Source organism: Delphinus delphis, chromosome 6 (assembly GCF_949987515.2).
Source record: "Delphinus delphis chromosome 6, mDelDel1.2, whole genome shotgun sequence".
Taxonomy (NCBI): Eukaryota; Metazoa; Chordata; class Mammalia; order Artiodactyla; family Delphinidae; genus Delphinus; species Delphinus delphis.
This window is the reverse complement of record NC_082688.1, coordinates 27926857-27942206: the sequence shown is the minus strand read 5'-3', so window position 1 is coordinate 27942206 and position 15350 is coordinate 27926857.

Sequence of the window (15350 nt, the reverse complement as noted above, 5' to 3'; positions counted from 1 at the left end):
TTATTATAACTTGAAATCAAATCCCCAGAGATAGACTTATAGTTTGTATCTCTTTTTTGCAGTCATAAAAAATGCCTGTGTGCAAAGATAGTACAAGAATGTTCATGGCTGCACTTTTCCTTAGAATATTTCAGCAAAAGTGAGATTGCTAAGTAATAGAATATACATATTTTATATTTTGATATATATAGCTAAATTATCCTCCATAAAGTTGGCACAATGCACTCTCATGAACAGGGTGTGAGAATGCCTACATTTTTTTTTTTCAATTATCATAGAGTAACATTTACATTTCTTTCTTTTGGTACACAGTTCTACAAATCTTAACACGTATACAGATTTGTGTTACCACCACCATAATCAGGACACAAAAATGTTTCATCTCCCCAAAAACTCCCTTGTCCTGTTTCTTTATAGGCACACTCCCCTCCCCTACATCTAAACCCTTGGCACCACTGATCTAGTCTCTCTCCCTACAATTTTTTGTCTTTTCAAGAATGTCATACAGATGGAATCATCTAAAACATCTTGAGACTGGCTTCTTTCACTCAGCGTAATGCTTTGGAGATTCATCCAAAGATGATTCCATTCATTGTTCTGGGGGTGGTGGTGGTTTATTGCTAAGTAGTATTTCATTACATGGATATACCACAGTTTGCTCATTCATTCAGCCACTGAAGGACATTGCTTCCCAGGTTTTGGCAGTTGTGGATAAAACTGCTATACAGTTTTTTTGTTTGAATATAAGTTTTCATTTCTCTAGCATAAATAACCAGGAGTGAGAGTACTAGGTCATACGGTAGGTGTATGTTTAACTTTACAGGAAACTTCCAAATGTTTTCCATGGTGGCTGTTCTATTCTGCATTCTCACCATCAGTGTATGAGGATTCCAACTGCTGCACATCTTTGTCAGCACTAGGTATTGTCAGCATTACTTTAGCCTTTCTAATAGGTGTATATTGGTATGAATATGTCTAGTTTTTTCATCTTTCTATCAATATTCTTATCAGTGTTAAAATTATGTCCAATCTAACTTACTATTGTTTTGATTTATGTTTTCTTTGATTACTAATAAGATTGAACATCTTTTCATAAGTCTATTGACCTTTTTAATCCAAGTGTTCAGCTTTTTCTTTGTTAAACTCTTGTAAACCAAGAGTTTTAACTCCTCAAATGTTACATATGTTGCAAATATTTTCCCCAGATTGCCATCATTTTTTTTTACTTTGTTAAATCTATAAGTCTTTTCCTTTAGGGTTTCTGGCTTTGATGTTTACAGATTCCTTCTCCATTTCAAGATTATAGAAATGTGCAAAAAAATTTCTTCAAACACTTGCATACATTAGTAAACATTCAATTTTATTTTTACCAGTCGCCTTCACCCCAGCCCATGGGGAGAGTCTCAGAAGTGGGGTAAGGTTAAGAGCAGCCAGCTTACACTCATTGTTTGAAAATTAAAACTTTTTTTCAAAGTGTTTCTCTATCAGCAGGAATCAGTTTTCTACAACCACATCAAAACATTATGTAAAATGTTCTGCTGAGAGTTAAAATAAAACGGCCAAGATATTTCATGGCTAAGGAGATTGTTCTGATTGGGGAAGGATAGAAGTGAGTGTGGAGAGAGGCTCTCCCTCGTGAAACTTTGCTAAAAATTCCATCTCTTCCCCTTCTCACCCAAGCCCAGAGAGCAAGAAAATGACCTTTCTAAAAATCAAGAGTTAATTACTAGAAGTCCTGATTTAGATGCCGCACACCCCAAAGAACAGTTTTAGTGAGTAAATAGGATTACACTGAGCTAAGCAGAAATGGCCTTAAAGGTGATCTGAAGGATAACCATAGAGGAAGAGGGCTCCAATGCTGGGGGTCCAGTGTTGGGGAGAATCAAGGAAACAAACCACAGAAGGGAAAAAAATTAATATGCAAGAGAGTAAACTGAACAAGGGAAAAGAACATAGTAAAGAAAAACTATGAGTGGAAAAGGAAGGAGTCTGGAAGGATCTGCAGCAAAACAAATGACCGAATATGAAAGCGTTGCAGCAGGAGATGGTAAGCTCTATGACGAAGGAGGAGGAAAGATAAAAGAAGTTGAGGGACCTGAGCCACAAGGATCCAGGCGTCCTTGACCAGGTCAGCGACCATTTAGGGAAGAAGCAGAGCTATACTTTCAGCAAAGGCAGAAATTATAATCAGTTGTGATTTTCACTCTTTAGTAAAATCAAGTAGTGATTTCTCTATATTTTATAAATTATTCTCAAACAAATCCCACTTTGAAAGACTCTGTTTTAGAACCTCCAATTCTCATTAGTTGTGTCAAAAATTCCAAACTCCTGTCATGTCCAGGATAGGAACAACATATCTTCCAACAGTTTCTACCTGAATACCTGCCTACCTGGTAGAATGAAAAGGGAGGGTGTCACGGATGGCCCTGAAAATAAGGGTGTTACTTGTGTGTATATATATATACATATAAACACATGTATATATATATATACTTTATCATCATCACCATCATCAGAGTGGTTGCTTAATTCATATGTTAGTATACTCTCATTATCAAAGAGTCAAGTGTTTATAAAGTCAACAATTTATGCAAACAAGGCAAAATAAGTAAAAGGATTGAAAAATCATCAGGATAATTAGAACCCAAAATAAAGTTCTTTACATAAGCCTGAAGACAGAACCTCTGAGTGCCCATTATTACCTAATGATGGGAATGTTACCCAAAAAGTGGGTTCACCTCTTGGTGGGTGTCAAGCCAAAGATAGGGAGAAGGATGGATTTATTACTTGCAGCAAGTAAGGAGAACACCAGGGATCTTTCCCAAAGCAGTATGTCTCTGAATAGCAAAATTGGCTAAGTTTTAAACTAAGGGTACATGCACATTCATGAAGGGGCTGGAGCAGAGGAGAATTCAGCATAGAATTGGGGCAAAGGTTGACAGAGTCCAAGCTTTAGTTGACTGAAGTCAGGAGGGTCAGAAAAGGTCAACATCATTATTCCTTAGGTTCTGACCAGTCTCGGATCTCAGCATGTAGTTACCATTCTCCACCTCCGTGGGCACCTTAGTTCCTGCAGAACTCAAAGATCTGTATCAGATTATGATGTATATACCTTGAGGAGGAACTAGGACTCTGTCTTACTGCTGAACTCTGGTTCCTTTACTGTTTTTCCTTTGTCCCTGCTTTCCCTCACTTCCCTTACTATCATTCATTACTGAGACCTGTTCAAGGGCAAGCACTGTGGCCAGGCTTAGATCACAAAATAGCTTAGGCCAAAAATGGCTTCTCTTATGTAAAGAAAGCCATGTCTGATTCTCTTTCTCCAGGGATCCCCTCTCTATTTGTTTACAGGAATACTTGCTTTACGCAGTTTTTTCAAGAAGCATTTATGAAGCACACACTCTGCTAGATGCTACCATGCTTTGAAGGAGCTCACAGCTTAGTGAGGAGAGAGAAAACAGTTTCAATAATATTTCAAGAAACATTTATGAAGCACACACTCTGCTAGATGCTACCACGCTTTGAAGGAGCTCACAGCTTAGTGAGGAGAGAGAAAACAGTTTCAATATTACCTGAAGCAAGCTGTTAATGAAAAAATTAAAACAAAAAACTCAGGCCCAAAATGGCATCCCTTGTGCTAAAGCCCATGATACCAAAACTAGATTTCATACCTAACGTAATTGCAGTTTCAACTTACACCAGAAATGTAATCAATCAACTGGTCTGGAATTTTCTATTCAGCACCAATGAAGTAATCTACCACTTCGGCCCTCTCCACACCCAAGAGGAAGGATAATCAGTCTGCGTGATAAAACACTTGCTGTTCCCTCCCACCCCCAAAAAGATGTCTTGGCCTAAAAACAATTCTTTCTTTTCTTTTGCTAATAGCTCCCTCATCCCACCCTTCTTCTTATAAAAACCTTCCATTTTGTACAACCCCTCAGAGCATCCATCTACTTGCTAGATAGGATGTTGCCCCACTCATGAATTGCCCAATAAAGCCAATTAGATTTTCACATTTACTTGGTTGAATTTTTGTTTTTTAACAAGCTATGGCGAAGGGATAAGCCAGGTGTTGAGAAAGCACAAACAAGCAAAAACCCAGCATGAAAAGTCTGAGAAAGTTTCATGGAGGAGTTAACATTTGAGTCGAGTCTAAAAAGCTGAAGATTTCTCCAGACTTGGAAGAAGAGCTTTCCAGGAAGGGTGCGTAAAAGCATAAAAGCACAAGGAGTTGAACAAACCAAGATAGGTGCAAAGTCTCCTATTGTGGCTGGGGCCCAGGAAAGTCACCCAGTTGGGGTGGCAGCATACAAGGTGCAGAGGCTGGCCAAGGCTAGCTCATGAGGGCTGAGAAGCCATATCAGAGGGCTTGGATTCACTGTGGCCTCTCTTTCTCTTATTTTTTTTTCTTTTTTCTTTCAGTCTTATTGAAATATAATTGACATATAGCACTAAGCTTAAGGTGTACAACATAAAGACTTGACTTACATGTATTGTGAAATGATTATCACAATAAGTTTAGTTTACTGCCATCATCTCATATAAATACAAAAAAAGAAAAAACATGTTTTGTTCCTTATGTCTCCTCCACTTCTAATTTGGCCTGAAATATAATTAACAACATTCCTTTCTATATTTGCCACATAGATGAAAACATCCTCACTCTTAAAAAAGTAGAGCAATTAAGTGTGAACACTGAAACTAAATGGTCTGATTTCACATTCAGGTCTTGACTCTTCAGTAGCTGTGTGGTCATTTAACATCCCTGTTATCCCGGTTTGTGGTAAGGATCAGTGAGTTAATATATGTAGAAATACTCAGAACATAGCTGATACGCAGCATTCAATAAATATTAGAGAGTATTGTTATTAGATTGTATTGGCATATTCAGAAATTAGTAGTATACTTTTAAAAGTATACTTTCTCACTCACTGACCCTCTGATTAGACCACGTGTGATTTCTGTTTGCTTTCAACAACCCTGCTGGGCACCCCCAGGACAACATCCTTCCTTAAAAATACTTCTGAAACAGAGCAGCATGTTGTATTGTCAGAATGGTCCTGTTTGATCACTGTCCAGCCCGGCTGCCAATCAGAAATAAATGGACAGTTCACAGTCAGTCCAGCCGTGCCACCAGATCACAACCTGGGCCAGGTGAGGCAGCTCACTTGGAGAAGTCTCAGCCTAGGGCCCCCAGATTATGGCACTGTGGAGGTAGACTTTCTGCTCTCGGAAGCAGGGACACCATGACGTCACACCTCCACTGGAGGCACGCCATTTAACTTTCTGAAACAACAATCGGCCAACTCTGTGTGGAGTAAACATAATAAAAAGGCGTCACATAAGCATGGAGCAGAAATCAATCAGAGGCTGGACAGGGAATAAGCAGACAGCTGCAAGAGGCATTTTCTATTTATTTACCTATCTATCTATCTATTTATTTATTTTTGTTGGAGTATAGTTGCTTTACAATATTATGTTAGTTTCTACTGTACAGCAAAGTGAATCAGCAATATCCCCCTTTTTTGGATTTCCTTCCCATTTAGGTTACCACAGAGCACTGAGTAGAGTTCCCTGTGCTACACAGTAGGTTCTCATTAGTTATCTATTTTATACATAGTATCAATAATGGCATTTTCAAGTTTTCCAAACTAAACACAAATGGGTACAGTTAGTTGCCAGTTTGGCAACCTATGTTTCATGCTCAAATTTATGATTTACAATGAACTCAACAAAGGTATGGTGTCTCAAGGACAATAAAACATCAATTTAAGAGTTGTCTCTCCACAGACGTAGAGAACAAACGTATGGACACCAAGGGGGGAAAGCGGCGGCGGGGTGGGTGTGGTAGTGTGATGAATTGGGTGATTGCGATTGACATGTATACACTGATGTGTATAAAACTGATGACTAATAAGAACCTGCTGTATAAAAAAATAAATTAAATTAGATTAAAAAAAAAAGAGTTGTCTCTCAAACATTTAAGATAAAGTTCCAAAGTAGACATTCACAGAAGCTGCAGCTGACACTCCTTTTCAATTCCACTGTGTCTGGCCATAACCTGACATTTTACCCAAGAGCACTGTAAGAGAAAGAGGATCCCAAGCCCACAGGCCACTTCTGAACTCCAAGGCAGGAACCACATGGTGGGACATTCTCTAGGACTCCATGTGTCCAACAGCAATTTCTGGAGAAAGAACTCTGGTTATCTTAATATTCAAAAAGAACCTAAGCATTCATCTTGCCCAACTAGGTCATTATAAGATGAAGGAAACTGAGGCACAGAGCAGTCAAGTGACATGCCCAAGATTATTATTAGTGACAGAGCTAGAGCCCAGGATAATTGACTCTCAGGCTTTTTGCTGGACAGTTTGATTAAATCACGTGGATGCCAGCAAGTTTAGAGCAAACATCACTTAGCTAAATAGCCCAGGTTTCACCTACCTGTGAGTACAAACTAGGTCACATGGCTGAAGTCTCCTAAACTTTGTCAGTCTTGTGCCTCTACCTGCTCATTCAGGAATTTATCCCCCTCCCAAAGGCTTCCCTACCCAGGGTCCTGTGCTTTGCCCTGCTCAGAGACAGGCTGCAGCCCACCAGCCCCTTATGGGAGATGCAGACTCTCTGTTAGTCCAGCTGCCATGTCCTGCCCTGGGTCTTCCCTGATGCTCCACCAAGTTCTGTGCATTTCTGCAGGCTGGTCTCTGAGCCAGAACAAGTACTGTGGTCTGGGGACCGGGGCTGGGGCTGAGATGGGAAAGGAGGGCACAGGGCATGTGTTGCTCATTGGGTGCTGCCTTTGGCCACCTTTGTCCTGAAGCAGGACTGTGTGTACTCCAACCTTCCCAGTCTGTCTGAACACAGACTCTGTTACTTGCCCTGGCACCATTCCCACAGGGGCTCGCAGCCAGGCCCTTAGCCATAGGCCCAAGTGAAGGGAAAGTCTGAGAAAATTATCCAGCCAATTCTTGCCTTCCTATCCTTCCATGGTTTTTTTCTTCCCTCACACCTCCCCAAATGCCTCTCCACCAAAAACAAAACAAAACAAAACACAACAAAACAGGAGCAACAACATCCAACACCTCTTTCCTCAAATCACCCCAAACAAAAAGTGCCCGCGTGTATGTGTTTGAACTTGTACAAAGAAGTCTTTGGAAGGATGTAACTGTCTAACCCTGAGCACCAGGACATCTGAGTCCCAGATCTGACTCAGAGAAGACAAACCTTTACAGCTAATGGAATCATATCATAAGCTGATCATAAGCTTAATTAAATCGTATGTGGGGTGGGGGTGGGGAGAGGAAACACCATTTCTAAGCAACGCCTCCTTAGTTTAAGTTCCTTCAGGAGTGGGAGCTGAAAAGGAAATGGGTGGAGGTACTGGTTTGAAAGGCAATCCCAGGATGCACCAGTGAGAAAGTGTGACAAGGAAAAGAGAAAAATCAGTAAAAGGTATGTTAATAAGTAGGTTATTAACTGTGAGCTACTGGGGCTCAGTCCTGCTGGAAACCCTCTCAGAAACTGTGAGGAACTTGCCTCAGAATCAGAGCCAGGACCAGGGAGGAGTGAAAAAGGCAGCCAGGGTGCAAAATTTAAGGGGGCCACTCACTATTGTTGAAGAGGAGTATTTTCCCTCCACCCTTCTAGGTTCCTCCGGCTGACCTAATGATTAAATTGACACAAGACAAATTAACAGGAGAAAACCCGAATTTATGTATGCACAGGGACTCCTTAAGAATATAAGACCCAAGGACAAGTTAGGCAATTGGAACTGACATGTCATCTGAGAGAAGGAGAAGGGGTTCGGGGTTTGGGGCTTCTAAGGGAAGGAAAACGATTTACAGGAAGATGGGAAAAACAAATGTTTGGTGAACAAATGTTTGCTATGCTGTGCAGAGACAATAGGACACAGAGAGGACTTTGATCTCCAGGCCCTGCCAAGGTCCCCCTGCCACACTGAGCCCATATTCTCTGTAGATATCTCTATTGATAATGCCCTTCCTGGACCAGGCCCTTTATCTAAATTCTTTTAGGCAGTTAAGGGGGAGGTAAAAAGAAAGACTTTTCAAGTCTTCTGTTTCTTAAAACAACCAGCCTAAAATAATCCTCCTGCCAAGGAGACACATCTTGGGGGCGGAGGGGATATTTTGTTTCCCTACAGTCCCGCCACTGAAAGTTCCCCAAGAAGTTTCACAGTCTAAAAGTTGAATTGGTAGATTGTTTCATCTTACTGAATCAGTCTCTTAGTTCTGACAATAGATTAGTTCAGTTAAACTCATTTCAGGAGACATTGATGTAGTGAGGCTCCCCAAGTTAGGTCTATGGTAGAAGTAATCAGGTTAATTAGAGGCATTTCTATGGAAACAAAAGAAAAACAATGGTTAGTGATTGGAGCTGACCATAATCCCATTTTCAGACTTCTGAAGGAAGCCAGTTGAGAAGATTTCTAAATGTCCAGCTTGAAGCATTTTAGATGGAATGAGGGCAGGCAGTGGCCATCAGATTTTCCTGGTTTATAGATTGTCTCTGATGATGTCATCAAGTGTACTGGTAAACTTTCTGACTGGCCCACACAGCGACAGGCATGAAGAAGATTGTCTAAACATGAAGTGTTGGGATGATTTCTCCAAAGTTTTTATCATCATCTAGCTTCAGTTTGCAGGACTTCAGAAAAAAGGGCAGTTTTAGTTCTCAATGATTTCAAGTTAAAAGGATGGGAGAAATTGGAAATGTTAGCTGAGAGGGCTGTAGCCAGATATGAGGCAACTAGAAGAATTCAGGATCTAGAACAGCTTACGTGTAGAAAACGAACCTCAAAGACGATAGACAATATTAGTATCTAATATCTACAAGCTTATCACTGAAACTTAATTTTTCTCTCTATAATCACCCTCATTTTTACCAAAGACAGCCAAATTAAGACTAATTTGTTGGCAAAAATAGGTTTAGTTTCAATAAACTTGACCTGGTCATTTATAAAAGTGCAGCAAGAATAGTAATTGATCATATAGACTCTTTTATATCTGCTTTGCTGGAATTTTTCATAAGGAATTTCACTTTGCACTTTTAAATGCCTCTTGAGGCCAGGAAGCCAAGCCAAGAATTCACCACTAGACTTGCCTGCAATACCTATAGATTTGGCTGGATTACTCTCTTCTTGAGGTCCCCAAAATAGCTTGAGGTTCCTTCACCTGCTAGGGAGTAACCTTCCTTACTCACCTGGTAAGACTGCTGGGAACCCTAAGCAAGATACTAGGCTATTTTTTCAAGGGGCTTTATTGGCTCCATAAAGTCAACCTTAGTTCCTTAAAGCTGTGTGGTCATATCTGAGTCTATGAATGCTCTCTCAAATATGATATTCCAGTCAAAGCCCTGGTAATATAACCAATGTTTCCAACTGTGTCCCGTTTCAAGAAGAACAGATTCTTACTGAACTTATGCAAGTAACTACATTGCCATGAAAATAAGAATACTCATGGAGAATTTCTGAATTCTGGAGGAATCAGGTAGGGAGAAAAAGATAAATGTCTCAATTCTACTTATAAAGATATAATTTACCAAACTGATCTAAGTCATAGTTAGCTTAAGAGGGAAGGCTTCCTTGTATCTGGAAAACAAAATATTTTTAAAAATCAGCAATATTTCAAACAAAAAGAAATCACAAAAAAAATTATAATCATCCTCATCAGTTCCTTCAGTCCCATGTAATTAATTCTTGTTGATCTTTTGTTAGCAGTTTTATGAAGCTGTCAGTTTCTCCATTAGCGTTCTGTAAATTCTTACCCAGTTCAGTGATACAATCTGAAAGTTAATCAGAAACTTGTATTCTGGAATATGTGTTAAGAGTCCCTTCCATGAATCTCTTTGAAGATGAAACATATTTGAATCTCTTTGAAGATGGAACATATTTGCAAGACAGAGTAAAATAATAACTGCCTATAAATAATAAAAGACTTAAAATGCCTATTGTTAGAGTTCATTTGATAAGGAAGTGTCGTTATTTTTGTGATGTACAACATTATAAGATACCTGAAATTATGATGACAACATTATACCAGGACATATCAGATTTTTAGGAATTTCACATAATTTCTGGAACACATAATGTATACTCATAGAGACAAAACATACAGAAGGCTTAGTATTGCTTCTTATTTGACAATGGTTTAACATACCAAATAAGACTAATTAGTTTAACATGTCCCTTTTTATAAGGAGAGAGAACACATCTTTTGAAATATTCCAGGGACCCTCTGGAAAATTTCAAAGTTAGTTTGAGGTCAAAAAGACTTTATTTAGAATTTGGTTTTGGAAAGTTTGTCAAGAATATCAAAAGGTTTTAAAACAGTTGGTCAAATAGGATCACAGATCACTGTGAAAAATGTTAGTTATCCACTTAACCATAGTGACAAAGATTTTATAGGCAAATATAGAAAGTTACATAGTTCTGAGCAAAATTTAACTCTTTTAATATTAGGAAGATTTGGTTTACTTAAGTAATCAAAGACCTGATGAAGACAAAAAACACAGGATATTATTTTGACAAAACATAGAATCCTTGTTTTCTAGGCAGGTTATTTTAAAAAATAAAGAATTTTACAATTTCTTATCAAGAGTAGACCAATAGTCCGATAAAACTTTGTTCTTTTAACAGAGAAAACCAAATTCTAATTTTGTAACAGATTACTTTTGATATTAAATCTCATTTACTTAAGTAAATTCATTCCAATCTTAGCCAGACCTGATCACACATACAATTTCTTTCCAGATATTCCTTTTTCCACAAACCTTCTACAACTTTCTATATGGCCATTTTAGTTTGTCCCTTGTTTTCTTTCCAATTTGGACATAATCAGTTTTAGGACAAAATCGCTTGCATTTCCCTCAACAAAGAAAGTATCTCCATACCTCACACCTTTTCTTACCCCAAAATATATTCTACTTTCCTTGCATGCAAAATTGTTTCCCTTATTATTTCTAGTAGCTTTAATCATGTATATTAATTAGAATACTTAACCCTTAGAAACCTTAGTTTCTAGTGAAAACTAAGAAGTAAGCAACTGTGAACTGTTATACCAGCATTCTTTTGATTGACAAATGCATGAATACATTTAATAATTTCTAGAAACATATGTTTCCTCATAACACAATTGTTTCAATTTGGCACAAAACAGGTTTACAAACATCTTTAGTTCCTCTTTAATAAGAGGTCAAAAGTAGGTAAATTTAGACTTGTTTAGCAATTAATGTTTCATTATTTTATCTTATTTGGAAGTGATTTAGATATTCAAGGAATTTAACTTAATTCATCATTTAACTCAACTTAGCAGAACACTAAGGTTTCTAGTAACCAAAAAGATTTTGGAAGCTGTTTTTTTTTTTTTTTTTTTTTTTGCGGTACGTGGGCCTCTCACTGTTGTGGCCTCTCCCATTGTGGAGCACAGGCTCCAGACGCGCAGGCTCAGCAGCCATGGCTCACGGGCCCAGCCGCTCCGCAGCATGTGGGATCCTCCCAGACCGGGGCACGAACCCGTGTCCCCTGCATCGGCAGGCGGACTCTCAACCATTGCGCCACCAGGGAAGCCCCTGGAAGCTGTTTTTAAGTATATATACCATAACAAATTATTATTGTTTAAAATTTACCTAAAAACATTGATCCTACTTACATCTATTTAATTTTATTTATTCTAAACAATTATGTTTAGATTACCTATGGAAAAAAAAAACTTCATGAGACATTAAACAAAGTCAACCATCAACTCAAGCATCTTTTTTTTTTTTTTTCTGGCTGACAAATTTTGTGATAGAGATAACATAGCTTATTTGCCTTTTAGCAAAACTAGGTAGAATAAAAATAACATACTTAATGCTGATAATGCTAAAGACATGCTTGTTTTAATGAAACCAATAAATTTAAACTTACTTTTATCTTCTAAAGATTAATCCTAGATCACATGAACTTGAAAAACATTTGGGTTAGTTTTCATTACATTTTTCAGAATTTTTTATGAGCACTTGTTTGTTTAAACCAATTAAAAGAGCTCTTTTACAAATTAATTTTAGTAATACCATCCAGAGTTAGAAAACTATCACACCTCTAAAACATACATATATAGACACACACATAAACATATAGATAGAAACAAACATAGATCTTATAGCTTTTGTTTAAAAAGAATTTTAATCATGAGACAGGCACAACAGTACAAAACTTACTGGTTTACAAAAGAACAGTTGGATGCAAATTTTGTTTTGGCAACTGGAAAAAGCTAAGTTTATCTGCTCAGATGGCTAAAACTATTTGCTACTAATATTGGTGAAGAAGACATATGAATTTTCATTCATTTAATTTTTCAAATGACAATTTCCCCCCTTTTGTTTTTCTTCTCATAAGAATTACCTCCCTGAAGTTTGTAGAATGTTTACATCTCAGAGACACAGGGAAGGAATGCAAGTTCCTCCAAGAAAGAATTTGGTTTCCTAAAACCGGGATACTTAAAAGTCTTTTGAGACAAATCTGTGAGGTGAGTTGCTTATCAAAGGACTGACATAACTATCCACTTATGTTGGAATATTCTTCTTTCTCTCTGGGTGCATTTAACTCAGGGGATGAGGCCTAAATTTTTTTTATTAGCTCTGAATATCAGCTATGATCATGAGTTCAGTCAGACCAGTGGACGTCTAGCTTATTTTCTGCCTGTTATAAGAAATCTTTCAACAAAGCAATTTTGGAATTTAGAAGCCTTTTGAAGTTTCCTGCATACCAATTAAAATATGTATCCCATTCTCTTTGTCTGATTTGGGAGCCCTTGCTTTTAAGTGAACCCTTTAAATGATCTTATCTAATTGGAATGTTCCTCATAATGGCCATTATAATTCTAGGTTGTAATTTCCATGAGGGCTGGCTGCAGTTTGGTAGGACCTTAGTTACAACTGGGGTTTAACCCACATTTTCTCTTCATCTATATCTAGCTGCAAATGGGGTGGGACACACATTTTTGTCTGGTCATCTTTTTTTTTTTTCTTTTGGCAGATATTTATAGCTTCTAAAACCATAGTTCTTAGACGTTTAAAATTATTTTTATTTGCCCAAATTTCCAAATAGTTCCTCTTGTTCTTTTTTCTCCTTTTTCTTAAGTACAGGACAATTATAATTCCAATGTTCTGATTTTTCACAGTATCTGCAGGGGTCTAAGTAAACGTTTATTTTTGTTCTAATTTCTGTCCTTCTACCTTATTAAGGATGTCCCTAAGGCTAGCTGTTATATCAATAAGAAAATTGTTTAGCATGGGAGGTCTCTAAAACATTATTTTCTTCTTTAAAATATAGCCAGTTCAAAGGATCCATTATCTGGCCATTGATGAGTAGGATCTTATATTAATCTGAAATAGCGACTCAAACCAATAAACCTTTTTATGGTTTAACCAAAGATGCAAGAGGCATCCCACAAGAGAGTGCAAAAGATGCAGCCCTTATAAGATCTAGGAAGTTTACTCCCAGAATTAGTCTAAGAAAGCAAAGACCTTGTTGTCACATGAGCTAAGAACGGTGCAGTGCAAATGGTATCTTTGGTTTCCCACAAGAATATGAGTCATAGACCCACTAATCTGTGACAGCAGGCAGGCACTATTGGAATAAGACTTTTCCAGCATTAACAAGACAACAAAGGTTGAGAAGACAGGTCCCCTTTTGGACTTATGACAAATTCCCCCTGAGAGCTAGCACTGTCGAACAAAAGAGACACCAGTTGCAAGCCCAGGTTGCTACCTGTTCTGACAAACTGGCTACAGCTGTTTGGAACCCTAGTCTACTAGACTGACCACCAAACACATGCTGGTACCTGCGCCTTCCAGCTGGTAGAGATCAGAGAGAGTTCTCACTGATCATAAAGCTAAGATCTCAATATATAGAACAAAACAAACAACACAACAGACAGAGACAAAGAAAATCAGTGACCATCTTTGGGAGGAAAAGGATCAATAAAAATCAAGAGTAGCCATTAGCCAAACTTTTACCAGAGTCACTGTGACCTAAGGAACTAGTTCGACAAGTATTTTCTCCTGCTAATCTAAACTTAGAAAAAGGAAATAAAGCACTCTTACCATTCTGGCTTCCAACAGATCCTGTAGGCAGAGATCTGGGAGACTGACATGGTAAAAACTCTTACATTCTGCTGGCTGGATCTTTTAGCAGTAGTAGCCTCAGAGCAAGTAGTGTCAGCCAGTGAAGTTAATCCTGCCAGCTATGCCAACTCTTGTGGGGGAAAATTTTTCCTCTACCCTTCTAGGTCCTTCTGGCTGGTCTAATAACTAAATTGACACAGACAGATTACAGGAAAAAAAACAAATTTATGTACAAATGGGAACTCCATGAGAATACGAGGCCCAAGAACAAGTTAGGCAATTGGATTTACATGCCATCTGAGAGAAGAAGGGGGTAGGATGTTGGGACCTCAAAAGAGATAAAAACAATTTTAAAGGAAGATGGGAAAAACAAATGTTTGGTAAGTATATGCTTCTTATGCCTCACAGAAACAATGGGACATGGAGAGGACTTTGGTCCCCAAGCTCTGCCATATTTAGCCCATATTCTTTGTAAATATCTCTGGTGCTAGTGCTCTTCCTGGACCAGGCCCTTTATCTAAATTCTTTTAGTCAGTTAAGGGGGAGGTAAACCAAACAACAACAACAATAAAAATTTCCTGAGTCTTCTGTTTCTTAAAACAACCAGGCTACAGTAATCAAGACAGTATGGTACTGGCACAAAAACAGAAATATAGATCAATGGAACAGGTTAGAAAGCCCAGATATAAACCCACGCACATATGGTCACCTTATCTTTGATAAAGGAGACAAGAATATACAATGGAGAAAAGACAGTCTCTTCAACAAGTGGTGCTGGGAAAACTGGACAGCTACATGTAAAAGAATGAAATTAGAACACTTCCTAACACCACACACAAAAATAAACTGAAAAGAGATTAAAGACCTAAATGTGAGGCCAGACTCTATATAACCCTTAGAGGAAAACATAGGAAGAACACTCTATGACGTAAATCACAGCAAGATCCTTTTTGACCCACCTCCTAGAGAAATGGAAATAAAAACAAAAATAAACAAATGGGACCTAATGAAACTTAAAAGCTTTTGCACAGCAAAGGAAACCATAAACAAGACCAAAAGACAACCCTCAGAATGGGAGAAAATATTTGCAAATTAAGCAACTGACAAAGGATTAATCTCCAAAATATACAGCACCTCATGCAACTCAATATCAAAAAAACAAACAACCCAATCCAAAAATGGGCAGAAGACCTAAATAGACATTTCTCCAAAGAAGATATATG